Source organism: Etheostoma cragini, chromosome 23 (genome assembly GCF_013103735.1).
Source record: "Etheostoma cragini isolate CJK2018 chromosome 23, CSU_Ecrag_1.0, whole genome shotgun sequence".
In the NCBI taxonomy this organism is placed as follows: Eukaryota; Metazoa; Chordata; class Actinopteri; order Perciformes; family Percidae; genus Etheostoma; species Etheostoma cragini.
The window spans coordinates 18,240,609-18,248,697 of NC_048429.1; the positions used below are offsets into that span (position 1 = coordinate 18,240,609).

The following is an 8,089-nucleotide window of genomic DNA, read 5'->3' on the forward strand; positions in this document are numbered from 1 at the left end:
TCCAGAGTCCAGACAACAACGAATCAGATTAGGCTCTCTCCACAGATAAAGACGCCGGGGCAAACGGTCCTTTAATCCCCTAAAATAGGAGGGGGAGAGGATAAACACCACCTGGACTCGTCAGCCCTTCTTTGCTAACTGTTGCGCTCAAGTCATATTTGAGTAGACAGCAAAAAATCTATCTTTTATCTTTTTATAAGTATGCTAATTCGTGTCCCTTTCCTTGAGCGTGCAGTCCGTTAGCACCAGGGTGCATAACAACCACATGTATCACTGGAGCGAGTTGAATGGCAACAGTTGAGCACACAAACACTGCTTCTACATTGTTGCAGCAGAAAAGGAACTGGGAATTAGGGGTGGGAAAAAAATCGATTGTTAGACATATCGTGAGTCTCTCTAGAACAATTCGATGCTCGATGCAGATAGAGTAATAATAATTAAAAAAAAATATATAATAATAATAATTAGGCAAAACACATATAGGTTGTTGATCTACTTTATCACATTACATGTGACCACCTCATGTTTCAGTTATCCACCTTTAAACATGATTCAGCCTCTGACATGGAAGATCACTGTGAGAGAAGGTGACTTTCACAAGCATGTTTAAGGCTTAAGCATGGAATGACTACACAATAAAAACGTCTGTAGAAAAACGTTTCATTAAAACTTGTGTGTGACAAATACATGTCAAAATCTAAGCTTTGTCTATCTGCTTAGTCCAGGAAGTAGTTAGCAAACTGAGTAGCAAACTGAGATTTACAGGTATATTTATAAAAATCACACATGGAAAAGTAGTTCTATTTCATATAGGCTTTGCCCTCTAAGGGCTACTATTGGGTTTATCCCTTCGCGCATGCGCAGTCGTGAAGATTTTCTTTCCCGCCCTTGCGTCCAGCACGGGCCTCAACTACGTCCGCATCTACTGTATATGTACACAGCGGACCCGTTGTTTGTCTCCCACTTTTTCTTAACTTACGCAGTATGGAGACAAGAATTCCAGTGGTGCTCGCGGCTGCCCCTCCTGCCGGACCGGCTACATCCTACTGCCGGACCTTCACCCCCGCTGCAGGATCTGCCTCGGCGCCGTTCACGCCGGCTAGGCTCTCACCCGCCACGCCTCCTGTCAGTTTTGCACCCGCCTGTCATCTAAAGAGCTAAACTGACAGGTGGAAGCTCTTCTGGTCTTGCCAGGCTGGCAGGGACGGGAACGGCAGGGTGGCATGCAGACGGAAACAACCGGCGACACCCTGGAGCTGCTGGCGGACGGTGTCTTTCGAAGAGCATGAGTCCGCTGGCTCGGTTCTCTCGGACAGCGCCGCCGAGCGGCCTTCCCCTTTGCCTCAGACGGCCCCAGGCTCCACCGCCAAAACTCTCTTCGCTGATCTGCCAGAGAGGCAGAGGAAGGCGCCAGAGCGGAGAGGCATAGCACTCCCGATGGAGCTGCCAGCCCCCGCTCGGGGATCTTTAAGCTCTGGAGCCGCCCTCTTCACGGGCCCCACTCTGGCTGCGTTTCAAAGAGCTTCGGCCATTTGCGCCCCGGAGCCGCCCTCTTCACGGGCCCCGCTCTGGCTGCGCTTCACAGAGATTCGGCCATTTTTGTGGAGGCGCTTTCTCCCAGCCTGGGAAACTGAAGGCCCCCGTCTCTCGCTACGCCCCGTTTACTCGAGCTCAAGGCGACGTGGATGCGGGGTTTCCCAGGGGCTGGCGGCACGAACAACGTAGCCCTGCGCCATCCTCACCCGGGTCATGGCGCCCACGGTGGCGCTGTCCAGGGTCATGGCTTAGCAAACTGGCCCAGCGAAACACCTGGTTCCACATGCCTCAGCTGTCCGCGGCAGTTAGACGCTAGTTAGGCGTCTGTACGGCCCCTTAGCTCCAGACAGGCTTTTTGGGCCCGGTCACCCTCCGCAGCAACCATGAGAGCGGCCCCACCTGGTCCAATACTCCTCCCGAGCCACCCAGCAAGCAGCAACGACGGTGGCAACGACGGGACGCGGGGATCGTCTGTCCCTCTTCGGCTGAGAGTTGGAAACACAACAGCATGTTAGAGGTCCACTCCCTCCCCTTTTAACAACCGTTTTCCCCTCAACCAAACAGCCCTTGCTTGCTCTTAACAACGCGCTGATATGACAGTCGTTCCCCACACAAGCACACAGGTACCCGCTGCCGCACACGAGCGCCACAGCCTCCTCGTTATGCCGGCAGCGGGAAGGATCACGGGCTGGGTGAGACGTGTGATCGTCCCGCCCAGCGAGGGGGTGGGCGCTGCGCTAGCCGTGCCGGTGAACAACACTGAGACATGTGCTATCAGAGTGCAGCGCAGCATGGATTGGCTTGACACACATAGACTCATGGATGTCAAAGCCGATGACACGGGGTTACACACTCCAGTTCGCCCCCCGCCCGCCTCCTTTCGCTGGTGTGTTGGAGGCGTATATACCATCTCTAGCACAGTCAGACGCAATGACGTCAGAGCTAGACGGACTGCTGACAAGCGGAGCCATTTCCCGCGTCCCTTCTGGGGGAGGAGAACAAGGGCTTTTTTACTCTCGGTACTTCTATGTGCGAGATATGTCTGAACATGTGCATATGTTCTGTCCACAATCAACAACGTGTAATGCTGTGTTGGATGTGCGTTATGAGGACAAGAAGCTGATGCCCGATTGTTACCAATCTCATGCACCTAGTGCGTGCCGCTGCAGTCACACCCTGCTGTCTTCACCTAGCCTGTTTTAGGCGCATTGTGAGACGCAGTTTCTTGTAGTTTCATAACCATGTTACTTCCAGGCACTCCTATGCCACGTAGTGGTGCCGCAGCAACTTTGCTCTGCTGTCTCACCTGTCCTGTTTTTTTGAGTGTTTTTGTGAAACGAAGTTCTTAATGCCTTACATTGTCATATCATGTTACATGCACGGAGATAATGATGCCACTTTGTTGCATGAGTGATTTATTTTCACCTGCATATGGTCCTCCCTCAGGCGTCCCTTGCAACGATATTGCCATCATATTGCGGGCCTTATGAACTTTTCAGGCCGCGACATTAGCATGGCTGTCTTTATCAGAAGAATGACTCTGATCAAGCTTCTGTACATTGTTGTTGGGAAAATGTGGTCTATGTTCGGCTTGTGGGCCCTGTGCCGCAGGTGGCACTGACTACATCAGGTTTGCCCTAACCCAATAGCGTAGCCCTTAGAGGGTAAAGCCTATACGAAATAGAACGATAGTTACGTAGGTAACTACAGATTCTATGAGTATAGGCGTAACCCTCTAAGGTCCGGGCCACCTGCTCCCAGAACATTAGTTGAAGGAAAAAGCTGATGTTTCGGAGTCAAACAACGGGTCCGCTGTGTACATATACAGTAAATGCGGACGTAGTTGAGGCCTGTGCTGGACGCAAGGGCGGGAAAGAAAATCTTCACGACTGCGCATGCGCGAAGGGATAAACCCAAAGGCGTATTCTATACTCATAGAATCTGGAGTTACCTACGTAACTATCGTTGCATGGATAATCTGTTTAGAATCAAATTGTTGGCCTCTGAATCGGAATCGAATTGTGAGGTGCCGAGAGATTCCCACCCCTAATAGAAATTAAAACCCTGCCTAGCATTGTTAAGATAACACATTTTTTACTTAATACTCTTTTTTTTTTAGCAAGTCAGTAAATGGTAGCAAACAATACCAAATTACATTCATATAAAACTATAAATAATGCAACTATAAATAGTTATTGTATGTAGGCCTGTCACGATAGTCAATAAATGCATGAATTATACGATAAAAAATGAGCTAGAGGTGGGACACCTGGCGGAGAGAGAGACGGACAGAAAAAGCGTCCGGAAAAAAAAGACACTATATGAGCGATATCCCCAGTGTTACTCGGCGTCTGGTTTTCTCCCTTTCATCACCAAATCACATTGTTGAGTGGAGGCGGTGGAGACAGGCTTGGACATGAACGCCACAAGATTCTGTGGGATTGTCAGTCTCACAAGCGCTCTCAGGAAAGTGGCTGGATGTGTCCAACAATGCACAGAACTGTAAATGTGCTGTATTTATATAGCGCTTTTCCAATCTTAACAACTGCTCAAAGCGCTTTTACATCTACAGGAAACATTCACCGTTCACATACATTCATACCCTGTGGCCGGGGCTGTGTACAAGGTGCCACCTGCTCATCAGATAAACATTCACACTCCGATGCGCAGCACCAGGGGCAACTCGGGGTTCAGTGTCTTGACCAAGGACACTTTGACAATGACTGCAGGGGCGGGGATCGAATCACCAACCTTCCGATTGGCAGGCAACCGCTCTACCACTGAGCCACAGCCGCCCAGCACAAGTTCAAGTCTGCTTGTTGGTCAACGGTTAATGATCAGTTATTTAAAGGAGAATTCCGACCGATTTCAACACATAGCTCTGTTGTTTGTAGATTTGGAGTGCTGTCAGTAGAGAGACAAACAAAACCAATCAGTTCTTCCTACACCGTGTTATCCCTAGTGCTAGTGTTAGCACCCAACAAGCTCAAGCAGGGCAAGTTCTAAATGTGTTATTAGCCTCTAAATATGTTCAAAATGTAATTACAAGAGCCTACCCATGTGAAGTGATTCCTTCCAGGTGAACACAGCGAATGCAGTAAATGTGTCAGAAATGCATGCACGGGTAGGGTTGTAAAGATTCACTGATACGAATTGGAATCCATATGTATCCTCACAGATATGGCTACATCGATACACCGACCCCTGCATTGGTCTAAATGGACCAAGATTCCCCCGATGGCCCGGTCCTAACATTACGGATTGGTTGACTGAAGCTTTGCTGTCAAAAAAGCTGCTGCAGTGTGCACGATGCTGTTAAAAGAGACGAGTCTGTGTTTATGTGCAACTGAGACATGATGGCAGAGATCAGCCAATCAGTGCCTTTGTTTGGGTTCTCAGAAAAAATGTGCTGACTACACTGCTAGGTATTGCTTTTGGAGTTAGTGGTGAAAGTGACTGAGAGGAGCTGCATTTAGTAAGTAATTCATCCATTTGTGTGTTCATAAACGTGTGTAGACTGGTATAAGCGTACATCGCTATGTATTTGGGTGGGTTAAGTTCCCAACCCAAGTTCACCTCTCCTCAAAGAATTAAGCTTTTAGATGATATAGACACACCTAATGAGTAAATAGCCTTTAGACAATCAGAAGACAATCAATATCTCCATCTGTTGTACCAGTATTAATGTCTGTTTGTCTTCATTAATGAACATGGAGGCCTACTCTCCAGGGGATGTTTGATGGGACAGCAAACAAGCCTGTTCTGTCCATTGCTTCATTGATTTCCCCATGAGTGAGAAAATGGCTACGACAGAGGAGGATTTTGACAGAGAGGGCAGTGACGTTGAGGTGGAAGATGTGAGGAGTTTGGGAGGGAGGATGTCTTCATCATAATCTACCACTTCCTCTGTCGTAGCCATTTTCTCGCTCGTCTCTCAAAAATTCATAAACAAACGCACATGTATGTCTGGTTGATTGACATGATTTTCAGCAAACTACGGTACATTTTGGTGTATGAGAATGACAGTGCGTTCTCTGCTGCACGCGTCATGAAAAGACTGACGAATATAGAATGCTGCACCACGCAGCAGCCGGCAGGAGGTTCAGAGTTGCGCAACGCAGTAACCGGCGGTAGATGTGTCGTCGCGAAGCATCCGGCACAAACGGGTTAAAATATGTCCTGAGAGATTGGATCAACTCAGACCACATTCAGAGGTGGTCACATTATTATTGAAAGCCTGTCTACTAAACTGTTATGTCCTTCGGCACCTGAATGTAGGCAGAGCTTTTTCATTAGTCACCATTGTCATTTCCTGCATACGACCTTCTGCCTTTTATCAGGTGGTTTGAAAAAGAAATATGGGTACATTTTGTGTATTCATCCAGAAAAAGTGGTTGACTTAAAACGCTGAAATTGCAGAAATTGATTTGATGACTTGTTTATGCTTGCATGCAATTGCAGTTTGTATTACACTCTTGAACCTTAGAGCCCCAGGTACCATGGGCAACCCCCGGTGTTGTTGAGCAAATTTCTTTTCACAAGCGTCTTTTTATAGAAGATGTAAATGTTAATCTTTGGCTTTCAGAATCCATGAACCAATTGTATTTTATTGTATATAATTATTAGGGGTGATCCGAGTATCCGGTTGAAACGAGTATCCGGTACGGATAAAGCACTTTTGCCGAGTACAAGTATTCTACGAGTAATATGAGTCAATATCCATGCTCGGATTGAATACAACTCCTCAACTGGCCGCGCAGCGTTCTGTGATAATCACAGCGCCCCCGCCTACGAACCCGCTCGGATCAATCACGAGAACCCGACCCACTTCCTGGTTCAATCTGACCACTTCCGGTTGAGGCCCCGCCCAGTCCGAGCACGGATCCGGATACAGATAATTCATGTGGTAAACAGATACAGATAATTATGTTGATTTTATTGTATGATTTTTTAACTATTTGTATTGTATGATACAGCTGCAAATAAGTATTTGAACACCTGAGAAAATCAATGTTAATATTTGGTACAGTAGCCTTTGTTTGCAATGAAAGAAGTTGAACGTTTCCTGTAGTTTCTTACCAGGTTTGGAAAAACACTGCAGAAGCGGTTATGGCCCACTCCTCCACACAGATCTTCTCTAGATCAATCAAGTTTCTGGGCTGTCGCTGAGAAGATTCTCTGTTGGGTTTAGGTCTGGAGACTGGCTAGGCCATGCCAGAACCTTGATATGTTGAACCAATTTTGTCTCTGGTGTCATTGGACAGCTCTTTGGTCTTGGCAATGGTAGTAGTTGGATTCTTACTGATTCTATGGGGTGGACAGGTGTTTTTATGCAACTAGCGTCCTCAAGCAGGTGCTTATCTAATTTAGGTTAATAAATGGAGTGAAGCTGGACATTTTGAAGGCAGACTAACAGGTCTTTGAGGGTCAGAATTGTAGTATATAGACAGGTGTTCAAATACTTATTTGCAGCTGTAACATAAAAATAAATAGTTAAAAAATCATACAGTGTGATTTCCTGATTATTATCTTTTTTAGATTGTCTCTCACAGTGGACACGTACCTACTAGGGGTGATCCGAGTATCCGGCTGAAACGAGTATCCGGTACGGATAAAGCACTTTTGCCGAGTACAAGTATTATACGAGTAATATGAGTCAATATCCGTGCTCGGATTGAATACAACCCCTCAACTGGCCGCGCAGCGTTCTGTGATAATCACAGCGCCCCCCGCCTACGAACACGCTCGGATCAATCACACACACACAGAACACGGAGAAATGCGCTCCCTCTGCCTCTCTCTCTCTCTCTCTCTCTCTCTCTGTCTCTCTCTCTCTCTCCCTCTCTCCGTCAGTCAATTGGGTCTGCGGATCTGTTCCGTTAAGGTTTAGGGTTTCTTCAGCTTCAGGTTTGATTTTAACTTTGGTTTGTAGTACTTACATATTAACCAGTAGATTTCTGGTGAACGTGGGTTTAAGCTGCTTGGTTTAAATGCAACTCCCGTTGCGTCTCTGCCATCTGAGATTTGTTTGTTTTTTTACTGTCAGCTGCCCTCCGCCCCCTCTCTCTCTGTGTCTCTCTCTTACCCACACAAACACACACACATACACACACACACATATATACCTGGTGTGGAAATAAAAAAAAATAAAAAAGAACCAAAAACAAAAAAAATCACACTGATCATAAAAAATAAAAAGTTAAAAAAAGAAAGCTATACTGAGTATGAAAACTCTTGTTCATTACATTTTAGTTCATAATTGCAACTGCATGTGTTGTATTCATTGTTGCAAAACGTTCTGTATATCGTATGTTTGTTACCATGACAACACCATTGATCTGAAGCTTGATGCTGTCATGTAAATAGTTTTCAAATCAGCAATAAATATAACAATTTTTGATCAACTCATATCAATTGCATGCTTAAATAACATACCGGTTAAATATGAAGGTAAATATGGTGAAAAAGTGAGAGCGCGCAGATGCGATGTGAGCACTTGTAAAATAGGACTTGAGAGCGCAGATGAGAGCGCAGATATGATGTGAGCACTTGT

At 46.3% G+C, this 8,089-nt stretch overlaps 1 protein-coding gene across 2 annotated transcripts in view; it reads left to right on the top strand.

Annotated features, from left to right (window-relative positions):
• The window catches only part of large1 (LARGE xylosyl- and glucuronyltransferase 1), a 174,541-nt gene that overhangs the window by 747 nt on the left and 165,705 nt on the right, over positions 1–8,089 (top strand). The window lies entirely within an intron of this gene.